The 12,041-nt window shown below is 45.6% G+C and overlaps 1 protein-coding gene across 5 annotated transcripts in view; it reads left to right on the top strand.

Moving 5' to 3' along the window:
• ARHGAP29 (Rho GTPase activating protein 29) overlaps positions 1–12,041 on the top strand; it is a 160,462-nt gene that overhangs the window by 71,139 nt on the left and 77,282 nt on the right. The gene's annotated exons all lie outside the window — the stretch shown is intronic.

The raw sequence follows: 12,041 nt of genomic DNA, 5'->3' as shown, positions 1-12,041 counted from the left end.
CCTAAATGCTTTAGAAACCCCCTAGCTGTGTGGGCCAGATAAAATGCCACCATGGGCTTAGGTGGCTGACTGCTGCTCTAGAGCATGCTGTTTTGTTTTCCTTTCCTTAAGGCAGCGATGGCATTGGGTTCTGGTTTTGTTGAGGCTCAATAACTTTTACTCCTTCACTATTTAAGAAGTATTCTGTTGGTAGCAGTTTATATTGGGCAAATGTGGACAGAGTTCAGGATCTCATGAATACAGCACTTATTCCCCTCTATTTACCTTTAGATGGTTTCATCTCCTTTATACTCTCATCAGTGCCAGCATCCCAATGTCCTTCTTCTTTAATTTGCAATTTGTGCTTCTAATGAGCATGTTCAGTAAGTCTTAGGTTTTAAAGTATAGGCAGAATCTTGAGCTATTCCTGCATGGTTTGATTGCCACTGGGCATGTATCTGTCTGCTAAACACAAAAGCAGTGGACTTGCTGCTGGAGTTGATTAGCATCACTTTTGCTGCTGAAGGGAATGGAAAAGGCAAAACGCATTGGTGGTTTGGATTTCATGACATTTGCAGCACATCAGACATTTTTAGTCAGGACAGTATTTTGTAGATACCAAGAGTTAGATTAGCTACATGATCTGATGGTTTGCAGTTTCTTCTTTGTGGGAGAATACTAACAGCAGAAGGGTTCCTTAATTGGAATGTGGCTTATTAGGATCATGTTTATACCTGGTGTGTAGACCATATTTGACTTTTCTGTTTTGGGTTCTGGGTCAGTGTAATGTTCCTTGTATAAACATTTTGAAGATTTCCAGGCTAGAGGATTTAGGAACTCTCGGATACATCCAAGTTTGATCATAAACAGGATAGTAAATATTAGCTGGAATGAAAAAAAACTGGTGTATTGTGGATTTGAGGCTTAGCTAACTTAGGCTTTGTTTAGACTGGGAAAAAGGGTTCAAGATGGGAATGTGGGCAACATCGTTTTGAGCTCCAAGGCTCCTTTTATATTGTATAATTGAGAGAGGTTTGACAAGCTTTGGAGTGTACTCTGTCCTAACTCAGGTCTAGCTTTGAGCCTGTACTTAAACTGAAGCAGTTGCACCAAAAAGTTTGAGCGGGTCTGAAATACAGGGCAACTTTGAGTTTAAACCTGACCACTTTGAGGTGAGTCCTGTTCACGTCTGTGATCTGGATGTCTGTCTGGCATCTTTTGACATCATATTAAGGCATTTCTTAGAAAACAGCTTCCAGAACACAATTTGATTCTAGTGACCTCAAAGACCATTTTAACTAATAAGCTTGTTCAGTTTCAATTTAAACTCTGAGGAGCCAAACAAATAGTGTGGAAGATGACTAATGCAATTAGTGTGTCATCTGCATACTTGCCAGGACTACAGACTCAGGTCCATAGGCCCCCCCCACCCCCACCCCCTTGCAGACTTGGGTGAGGTGGCTCCCCACCACTGCGTGCACTCTTGGGGGGGTAGGGGGGACCCGTGCCCCCCAGCTCTATACGCAGGGCAGGTGCAGGCTGCAGGCTTGGGCTCCCACCCTACTTCCCTCCACTGGGACCTCCACAGCCCAGTGGGCACGACCTGGTGCAGCAGGGAATGGCTGAGCCATGTGGGGATCGCCTTGCTGCTGTGAGCTTCATGCTGCCCTGGTGACATGCCTCCTGCATGAAGGGCTCAGCCCTGCACACCGGGGGCATGTCACCAAGGCAGCGTGGAGCTTGCAGCAGCGAGCAGCTTCCCCGCACCGCTCCTTTTGCTCCATGCCATGTTGTGCCTGCCGGGCTGCAGAGGCCTTGGGGGAGGGAAGCAGGGTGGGGCTCGCAGCGGTGAGCAGTTTCTCTTTGTGAACCTGCTGCTCCCTGCTGCCCTCCCCAGGGGTCTCTACAGCCTGGTGGGCATGACCTGGTGCGGCAGGGAGCAGGGGAGCTGCGTGGAGAACCTGCTCGCTGCTGCAATCTCTGTGCTGCCCTGGTGACACGCTTCTTGTGCGTGGGGCTGAGCTCCTCAAAGCAGTGGCATGCACAGGATGCACATCACCAGGGAGCGTGGAGCTCGCAGCAGTGAGGAGATCCCTGTGCGGCCTGGCTGTTCCCTGCTGTGCTGGGTCATGCCCACCAGGCTGCTGAGGATCTGAGGGAGGGAAGCAGGGTGGGAGACTGCAGCTTGCGCCTGCCCTGTGTACAGCTCTGTGGTGCAGGTCCCCCCTGCCCCCTGGGAGTGCACGGGGCAGTGGGGAGCCGACCCTCTCCCTCCCCTGGACGAGCTACCTGTAGCCCAGTCCTGCTCCTTGCTGGGGCCCTGCAGCCATGCATTGCAGCCCCAGGCCCCAAACACTACCTGGCTGGGCAGCAGCCCCAGCCCTGCCCAGCTCCCTGCCTCCCTACAGGGGCCAAAATCCCTCTTTTTACACCCCCTTACTTGCTGGAGCTGCTCTGCAGGCTGCCTGGGGCCATGTACTGTACGTGAATGTGGTGCCCCCTGTCTCGCCACCTTCCTCCCACTCCTTGTCATTGCAAAATTGTTAAGTCCACGGGTTTCTCTGATAAAACGAGACATCCACATTTGCCTCTAGTAAAAGGCAAAATCTGTGGTTTACTTTGTTTTTCCGTGGGAAACAGAAAACCCAGATCCTGCTCACTACCTTGCCAGAGGCCTGGCTATACCTGCAGTAGTAGGTTTTGCCTGGGGTGCCACTGATGCTGCCAGCACCCCAGCTCTCACTGGGATATGGACTACCACAGTGGAGACCTGTGGTACTGCTTTGGTTGCCAGTGGCTGCCTCTGTAAGAAGCCCTGCCATGGTGGCCAGAGCCCTGGCTCTGGTCACAATAGAGGAGCTTCTGCCCAAGTTGCTGGTGGAGCTGCACATGCCCCTGAAAAAATAGGGGTCTGGCTGTTGCTGTGGTAAGCTGGGGCTCTGGCCACCGTAATAGAGTATCTGACCATGGTGTTTTTGGCTGCTGCCGGCAGCCCAACCACTTTGGCTGTGGGGGTGGAGTTTCTGACCATGGTGCTGCTCAGGTTGCTAGCACTCCAACTTGCCAGGTTGCTGGCTGCTGCCACAGGAAGCCTAGTCACTGCAGGGCTTGGCATGTGGTACTGCTGGGGTGGTCAGCTCTCTCTGAGGAGAGTGCAAGCTGCTGCTGTGGGAACACGGGCACACACACAGGCACATTGTCTCTGTACTTGATATGCCCACACACGGATAGTTACAACAGTAACTGCAAAAGAATATAGCAATGATAGGTAATACAAAATGAAGTTAAGCTGCATTAATTACGCTGAATTGCACCTCTACTCAAAATGGCCCAATATTTGGGCTAAAACTAGTAGCTGGCAAACTGGAGTAATCAAGGAATAATGCAATGCTGTGGTCTTAGCATGATGAGAGGTCCTTGAGGCAAACTTAAATAAAAAAAACAAAACTTTTGACTAGTTATACAATTTAAGAATTGTATAACAGATTTGTTCTGAAACTGTAAAATAGTGGTTCTCAACATTTCTAGAATTGAGGCACTCCTTAGTCTTGAGACATCCCTTGGAAAATGCCAGCTCTTAGTTTTCGTTCAGTTTCTGACTACAGAGAAATAATGGAGCAATTTTTCTGTTGCAGACATCTCAGAAAGATCACAACAGATCAGAATGTTTTTAATGATATGGTTTTGTATTTGAAAGGTTTGGATTTATCTTGTGAATCATGTTTGCACACCTAACAATACTAGCATTGTGTGGCACCCTTGAAAGCGCCACAGAGTACTGCGGCACCCTGGTTTAAGCATCATTGGTGCGAAATAATCAGCATCAGGGACCAGATAAGAACTTTTCCATGCTCCTTCAGAACAATATTACTCGCATGGTTTGTTGCAGAATTAATTGTTTATACAGTTTTTAGATGCTTTTAAAACTAAAAACTCAACTATGTAGAAAGGAATGCATCAATTTGACTTCAGAGGAGCGTATGGATAAATAACTTATAAATAAGTTAACTGAGATCCAGACTTTTCTATAATTGTTTGTCATTGTGCTGTTTGGGTTTCGGAGGGAGTGTTGCTTTTAACCTGCAAGAGTCTGCTCAAAAACATCATTGCAGTGATTTGCTGTGCTTTCTAACCTGCATTAACTTTGACCTTTGTCCTGCTTAAGAATTGGTGCTACATAAAGTGGGACTTTAAAAAGAGTTTGTGTAAAGTACTTATTCGGAGTAAGAAATAAGCTTTTTCTCGCAAAACTAAAGATTTTATTCTTTATGTAAAAACAATTATTGGGATTGGCAAGATGGTCAATTGATTGGTCAAATATTATCGATTGACTAGTCAATTGCCTGTATTTTTGACCGGTCAAAGATTATAGCAAATTACAAAAAAAACTACATTTGTTGTTGTTGTTGTTGTTTTCTTGGCAGAAGTATTATTTTTTTTAATTGTTTTTTGACGCATTTCTTAATGGAAAATTTGTGCTTTTACTGTGTATAATTTGGACCTCTTGGCAATTGTTTACAATTTTTGACCAGTCAATTGACCCAACTTTATTTGACCTTTCAAATATCCAATTCTAACAACTATACTGTGTATGGATATAGAGAGGACCTCTGAAATTGGAGTATAAATTACCAGATATCCTTTTCCTGAGTATGCAGGCAGCTCTTGGTGCTCCTCTGGATCGCAACCTTGCTAAGTCATAGTAGAGCAACGTTCACTAGCTACAACTTTTGAATTGCATTAATTTGTGAACCTGTGGCACAGCTGTATTTCTGATCTCTGGAGTTTCTTGTGGGATAAGAGACAAAAATGGTACTGGAGGAAAGACAGAGTAATGAGTATTTTCATCCCTGATTTCTGTCTCTTCACAGCTGGCACAGGTAACTGGAGAGAGGCAGAAAAGCCGGAAGGCACACAAGGTGCGACTGAGGGTGGTCAAGCATTGGAACAGGCTACCTAGAAAAATTGTGGAATCTCCATCCCTAGAAATTTTTAGGAGCAGCTCAGACTGACACTTGGCTAGGATGGTTTATTCAGGGATGATCTTGCATTGAGCAGGGATCTGGATTAGCTGACCTTGTGAGGTACCTTCCAGCCCTACTTTCCTGTAATCCTAAGGGGAGGGATCAGACGAGGCCCTTTTCCTTTTTCAAACTCTGGTTACAGTGGCCTGAGCCTTCACACCATGATGTTAACCTTCGGGCTCCTCTAGTGGCAACTGTTCCACTTTTACAGACCTCCCTCCCTCTCTCCTTTTGATTCTCTTCTAGGGCTTGGTCCTGTTGCTTATAGCTATATTGAATGGTGGAGAAATCATGTTCTAACTAGAGTGGGGCCTCTGATTTCAGACTTAGTTCCTAGTGTATATCCAAAGTGTATATCCCAAATTGTAACTACTAAAACATTCCAGCAGCTGTTTTTAAAAGCAGAATTAAACAGTTTTGAAAAGTCTCAGAAGTTCAGCTTTGTCCATCCTGTTGGGGGTGGAGGATAGAAAAATACCTTGCCTTGAAGGATGTCCTAGCAGGCAGCCTATTGCCTGTGCTGTGGGCAGCTTGCAACATATCATACTGGAAAAGAGGTGATCTCTTGTATAGAGAACATCCACAAGGAGACTTGGGAAAGCTCTAAAAACAGGCAGGTGCCTACGTTTTAGCCATTTAAAAGCTATAGGGAATTTGGTGCTAAACTGGTTTTTTTGTGACTTTGAAAATATTCCTTTGGGCTTTTGTAAGTATATGTAAGGCCCTTTAGCTCTGCATGCAGATTATTTTGCCTCAATTGTAATATGTGCATAAGCAAGGATGCCTTCTAATGATTTGGGTGCTGAATTCTCCTCTGGCTTCAACATGTTTACAATGTAACCACAAGCATTACAGTAATCTAGGGTTGAGCTGGCAATATCACCAGTTGGAGCAGCAAGGTCTGTACCCAGGAAGGAAGACTGCAACCTCCTGAGCAAACCTCAGTGAGGAAAAGCCCTTTCTGGCTACTTTCTGAAAACTGGTATCTGGGTCTTTAACTAGACCAGTGTTGCCCAATCTTTTTGGCTTATGAGCTGGATGAGCAGTGCCAGGTGTGTCCCTGGGCCAGATCTGGTGTGTGGTACTGGCCCAGCTAGGACCCAATGTAGAGCTGTGTGGGGCTTGGAAATTTGGCAGCAGGGGAGCAGTGGGGGTGGCCGTGTTAATTGCCATCGCTCACCTACTGCCAAATTTCTGGCTACATGGGGAGACCGGCAGTCTGGATTACATGGCTCTGTGGCTCAGATATGTTTTGTAGGCCAGGGGCTGAGTACCCCTGAACTAGATACCCAAAGTTACAGGTACACATCCCTGGTTCAAAGAGATGGGTGCAAGCTTTGTCTAGTCTGCACACCAGTATCACTTTGTTTCGTTCATCTATATTGACTTTTAGCTAGCTTGCCCTCTTCCATGTCTCAGTCTCAGACCCCAGGAAGGGTTATAGGTTCATCATTTGTAACAGAAGAAAGATATTAAGTTGGGTGTCATTTACATTTTAAAGACGTTGTTGTTGCTTGTGTTAATTGATCTAATTCTCTCGCATCCTGAATAAAGAGAGCGAGAGAGAATTACTCGGGTTTGCTGTTGGAGAGGAAAAGTGGAGCAATTGCTCAGTGTCTCCAAAGGACTGTGCATACTGCAAAAGAAAAATATATCACTGCTAAAGGGAGCATGCCTGCCTGCTGGACCTAGCCCAGATCCATGCTTGCAGAGGCACATAGGTCATTCAGCATCTATGGCAGGGGAGGGGATGCCGCTCTCCGTGCAGAGAAGCCAGGCAGCAGTGGCACAGAGTCTGGCAGCAGCAGCCTCATGGTGCAGGCTCCCTGGGAGCTGCCCATTGGGCTTGGTCCCTTTTGCTCTAGCTCAGCCCAGATATGCCCAGATATACTGCTGGGTTCAGGGCTGTGCCCTACTGTAAGAAAACTCCAGGAGCAGCGGGGAGTGGACATTCAGCTCACCCCCTCTCATGCCCCAGATGTACTGCCTGCCTCCCAGAGCTGGATAGCACAGGGTTACCCCTGCTGTAGTAACAAGTTCGGGGTGGGAGGAGGGTATTCTGAAGCCTGGGGCTGGTGCCCTTCTGGCCCTTCACTCCCTAATTATGCTCATCCATGCTTGCGTGCTGGATCTAGGCCAAAAAGTTGGATAATTCTTTCAAAGTCTCCAAAATATTATATTGCAAAAATGTTCAGTACAGTGTCTTTTTAAAACTAAAAATCCAATTGTGTGGAAAGGAATACATTTTTTGGACTTCAGAGGTCTATATAGAAGTAGAGTTTCCACTCCAAGCTTGCTGTCCATCCTGTTAACTTGGTTTGTACTAGACAGTCAAGAATCTTCCAATAAGTGCATGTTGTTGTGTTGTTGCATTGGTAACCAATAATTGTACCAAATTATAGAAGGAAAAAGTGCTTTCCTCCCATCCTTGATGTAGCAAATGACAGGGTCCTGTGACTGTGCCCTTTGCAATACTTATTTTCTGTAGAAATGTAATGCACCCCTTTCATTTTTTTGGCAGGTGTAGACTGCTGTTTCTACGTCTTTCATGGTAGTTCATTAGAAGTAATTGAAAGGCTAAACTTTGCATCTGGTATTAGTATGACTGCTTCAGCATTGTATTGTTCTGGTTTTAGTTATTTTTTGCCTTAGATTACCTGCTGGTTTCAATAAAATTTGTGATAAAAGTAATTTTCAAAGTGTTGTCCTTTACACCTTATGTGGGTGTTTCTGGGTCCTTTCTTGCACAAAGCTTATCCCCCACCCCCTTGGGTACATTCTATCTTCAGTTACTATAAGTGTAGCTTACATTCCAAAATGGTAATTGGGTATTTTGGAGTTCTGCTTGGATATTGCCTTTAATACCACACTTCTTAAAGAATCATATTTTGCAGCATAGCTTCTAGGAGTCTTAATATCTCAGCTTCCAAACTGCAAGATATTTTTAGAGTGCACAGTATGCATAAAATGAATACTACAATATTGAGTCCAGGGGCCTAGAAGGATATGTTACAGTTCAGATAGATAGGGTTGCAGGTTTTCCTTCTTTATACTGAATCAGTGAAACATTTGTTAGAAAAATGTGGCAATGTGTAGGGTACTTTTTTCAATGTTAAGGAATTTTGGATGTGTAATCCTTTTGCTTCGGTAGGTAATTGATGATCCCACCTAAAGAAAGCAGTTATTGATTTGTGGCAGGCAAGGAGTTGCCTTTGGTAAGGTTAGTTGTAGCCCGACTTCTATAAATGATACAAGATACTTGACTTAGACATATGTAGTAATTGCAACTTGTGCAGACTGTATAAGGCACACCTTTGGCAAGGCTGTCTTCTCTGCTTTGTCCTTGGCATGCTCAGTGAAAGCAACATCAGTCTTGTGTCTTCTGTTCAGGATGGTACCTAAATTGTGGGCCCTGTGGACACAGCGCAGAAAGAGAGAGAGTGCATCCAAATATGGGAGGAGTAGCAACTACATTTCTGTTCATGTAGCAAGGATGTGTGTTGCCTTAAAGGTGCTTCTTCACTAGAACTCTTTCTTCTGTTGGTTGGCCACCCCTGTGCTACACCTGCAGCTCCAGAGTCCAAACTGAGTAATGAGCTCACTGCAAGCAGTCACATCACATGATGTGACATAAGAGCTATGGAAGCTGGTCACTGTGTACTTATGCAAAGATTCAAGGAGATGCATATTAACTTCTGAAGAGCTGCATGTGGCTCCGGAGCTGCGGGTTGGCCACTCTAGCATCTTTGCAGCTGGATGACAACAGCTGGAAATGCTTACATACTATCTAGATGCTTTAAAAAGTGTCCTAACCTTTCAGAGGATGAGTGGTCAGCCCTTCTGGAAATCGGGGCCTTAAAATGTCAAGGTGGGCAGCTCTTAAAAGGAGATGCTTCAAATTGGTAGTCACTTAAAGTGGCTTATCATAGTCTTAGGAGCATTGGTACTTTTCCTGGTTTCACTTAAACCAGCATCCCAGATGCTTTGCAGCCCTGGGCCAGGCTCTGTGCTCCAGAGAGCCCCTCCCCTCTGCTCCCTTGCTGGAGTTACAGCGGAGACTGCAGGTACAGTGGCATCTGCCTGGCTTCCTCCTTCCCTACCTCCCCACCACCACTCCTTGCTCAAGCAGGGATTCCCCCCCTCCCCTCTCGCACAACACTGAGTAGCCAGCATGTGGTATGCTAGCTAATGCTGAGAGGTGTCTGTGTAAGGCAAACAGGACAGTGTCTGCTTAAGGCTTTTTTGAAGCTAATCAACAGGTCAGCTGGTAATACCCTCGGTTCCTTCCTTGGAAAAAGTGGTTTAAGAAGAGCTTGAACTAATGAGAGGCTTTTGTTTTCTGATGGGCTGATGAATGCTCTATTATCAACTCCCTGCTGGGCTGGTGGGGGGCCTGGCCATGCCATGCCCTCCTCAGCTCAGCATAATGGAAGGGAAGGGAGGGCTGCTCTAGTGCCCCCCAGCTTCTAGCCTGTGCCACTGTAGGGATGTGCCTGCATTTCTTCAGTCCAGAGGGGATGCGTCTGTGGTTACAAACTGGTTCAGCCTAGCCAGGTTAGACTAACCTGCAAAGATTAAATCAGTTCAGGCTCAGGCTTTTTGAATGTCTGTCCCTAGCCTATCAATACTATAGCAGATGTCAAAAGAGTAGGGTAGATAAGGCAGAAGAGTCGCATATGAAAGATTGCTTGTTTCAGAAGTCCTTTTTTTTTCTTGGTGTTTTGCTAATTTTGCCACAGTCAGTATTCTAATCAAATTAAAAACAGTGCTGTGTTGTTGTTTTTTAATCTAACTTTTTGTTTCTTTTAGGAATGTCTCTGTTCAAAACATGAGCTTCAGTTTTAACAAAGTTCTAATAAACTAACTTGAATAAGTGAAGAGATCTGATATAAACAGTTGTCTGTAATAACTCTAGAGGTAATTAAAGAGAGAATGCAATAATTGTTATAATACCGGGAATTGTTCAATATTTGTTGTTTACCCTAGTTGATGATTTCCTAATTCAGTAGTTCTAGTATGTTTCAGTAAGAGCGCCTCTCTCTCTAGCATGCTGCATTAAAATGACCAATCTAATGACCTCCAAGACTCTAGAAAAGTAGAATCTGTATTCTGGGTTTGAATACATGAGGGGTAGGCAACTCTGATAGCTGTTGTAAGCCAAGTTCTGATTAAAAGTTTCTTAATTTACCTTGCAGTCATTAAACAAGTTCTGCCTCTCACACGTTAGTGTGCTGAGCCACATTTTTTTTTTCATCTCTAAAACTGTAGTCATACTCTCAACTGGTGGCTTCCTGTTTCATAAGGTTCCTTAAGGTATAAGACCCAATTAAAATACATAAATTAAACCATTATAAAGCAGTTATGTTCTGTCCTTTCAGTAAAGTAACTGTCACATACATAAGCAATTTGCTTGCTGATTAAGTAACCTTTAGGTATCTTGGAGAAAGGGAAAAGTAATTCAGGTAAAGAAAGACATGTTGATCCTGACATAGCAGATAGAGCAGAGCAAATTAGGGATGTAAACATTGTTTTAAAAAAATATCAGTTTAACCTTCTCTGATTATATCAGTTAACTGATAACACAGCAGCATGGACATGGCAGCAGCACTCCCTTCCTGGGCCTTTGAGGTGGGAAGGAGGTGGTAGCAGGCCCTGCCAGACAACACAGCCCACATGAAGGGGGGGAAGGCAGCAGCAGGCCAGGCACTTTCCCGGTCTTCTGCAGTGGCTATCAGGCTGGGTGGGAGGGAGCACCTGTGAACAAGCAGTTAATTGCTTAATTGATGATGATGTCACTAGGTCATCCACTGTTTGCTGCTTTAGTTTCATAGGCTATGGATACTAGCCCCCTTCCCCTCCCCTCCCCTCGCTCTTCCCTTCTTCTCTCCATCCCCCCTTCTTGACCTGCAACCTTGCTTTTCCTGAGCTACCACGTGGCTCCCGTTCCACACCAGATTACACCCCACGCTAAATGGGTAAAACAGACTGTCCTGTCCAATTAAATACCAAAATCCTGTAACCATAATTACAGAATCCCAGGATATTGCTAACTTTGCCTAAAGCACTATTCAGTTCATTTAATTTTTCTGAGGATTTTATAACTATATCATAAACTAATTTAAGGTTGAAATGGGTATTTGATAACTTTTATCTTCTAAAGCAGCACCTCAGACTTGGCCCATAATGAACTAACTGCATGTTTAAATGTATCAGCCTACTCTCGCATAGATGTGACTACAGGTGTGCCATTATATCAGTCCATATCGAATTGGTACCAATAAAAGGAAAATTGATATGGTCAGCAATAAGCTTTTTTTGGCCAATGTGCCTGATTAATGTCATGGGTAAATGCTGTTTACAGCTTGGAGAGCAGCATCTGGCCAGTAGGTCTGTGGGGGGAAAGGGGTGTGGGGGAGGGATGGGGCATAGGGAGGGCAGATCAAGGCCTCTATGATGAGGGAGGGAGTAGAGCTGGGACAGGCCCTGCCCAGGCAGGGCATGTGACAGAGCTGTGAGCAGCTCATCTGGGGGGTGGAGTTGGGGCAGCTCCTGCCACTGTGTTCACCCCTGGGAGAGACATGGGGCATATGCCCCCATGGATTTGTGCATAGGGTGGCCATCATAGAGGACAGTCCGGTTGTCCTCTATCCTCTATTGATTCACAACCAGATGCTTTTGTCCTCTATTTTTCTCCTGAAGAGAAAAAGAGGACAAAGGCATTGGGTTTTGTATCAATAGAGGACAGAGTAGCAGAAAACGGGAATGTCCTCTGTGATGACCATCCTATTTGTGCGTGGGGCAAGGGTGGGCTGCTCGCTGTGGGCTTAGGGCTGGGGGCTGTGCCAGCTTCTTCCCAATGCGGGGGACTGGGCTGGGGCTGCACCCAGGGTAGGTGGGTGGGGATGGGGCTGGGAGGCAGGCTATGGCAAATTTTGGAGTGGCTACAGTCCCCTTCCACATAGTCCCCCCTCCCCGTGCCACTGCCACCTGCCCCAAGCATAGCCCTGGCCCAGCCCCTACTCCAGGAAGCGGCAGGGA

This window comes from Alligator sinensis, unplaced genomic scaffold (genome assembly GCF_000455745.1).
Source record: "Alligator sinensis unplaced genomic scaffold, ASM45574v1 scaffold199_1, whole genome shotgun sequence".
NCBI lineage: Eukaryota > Metazoa > Chordata > Crocodylia > Alligatoridae > Alligator > Alligator sinensis.
Note: the sequence above shows the minus strand (reverse complement) of the source record. Positions and strands in the feature narration are given on the sequence as shown.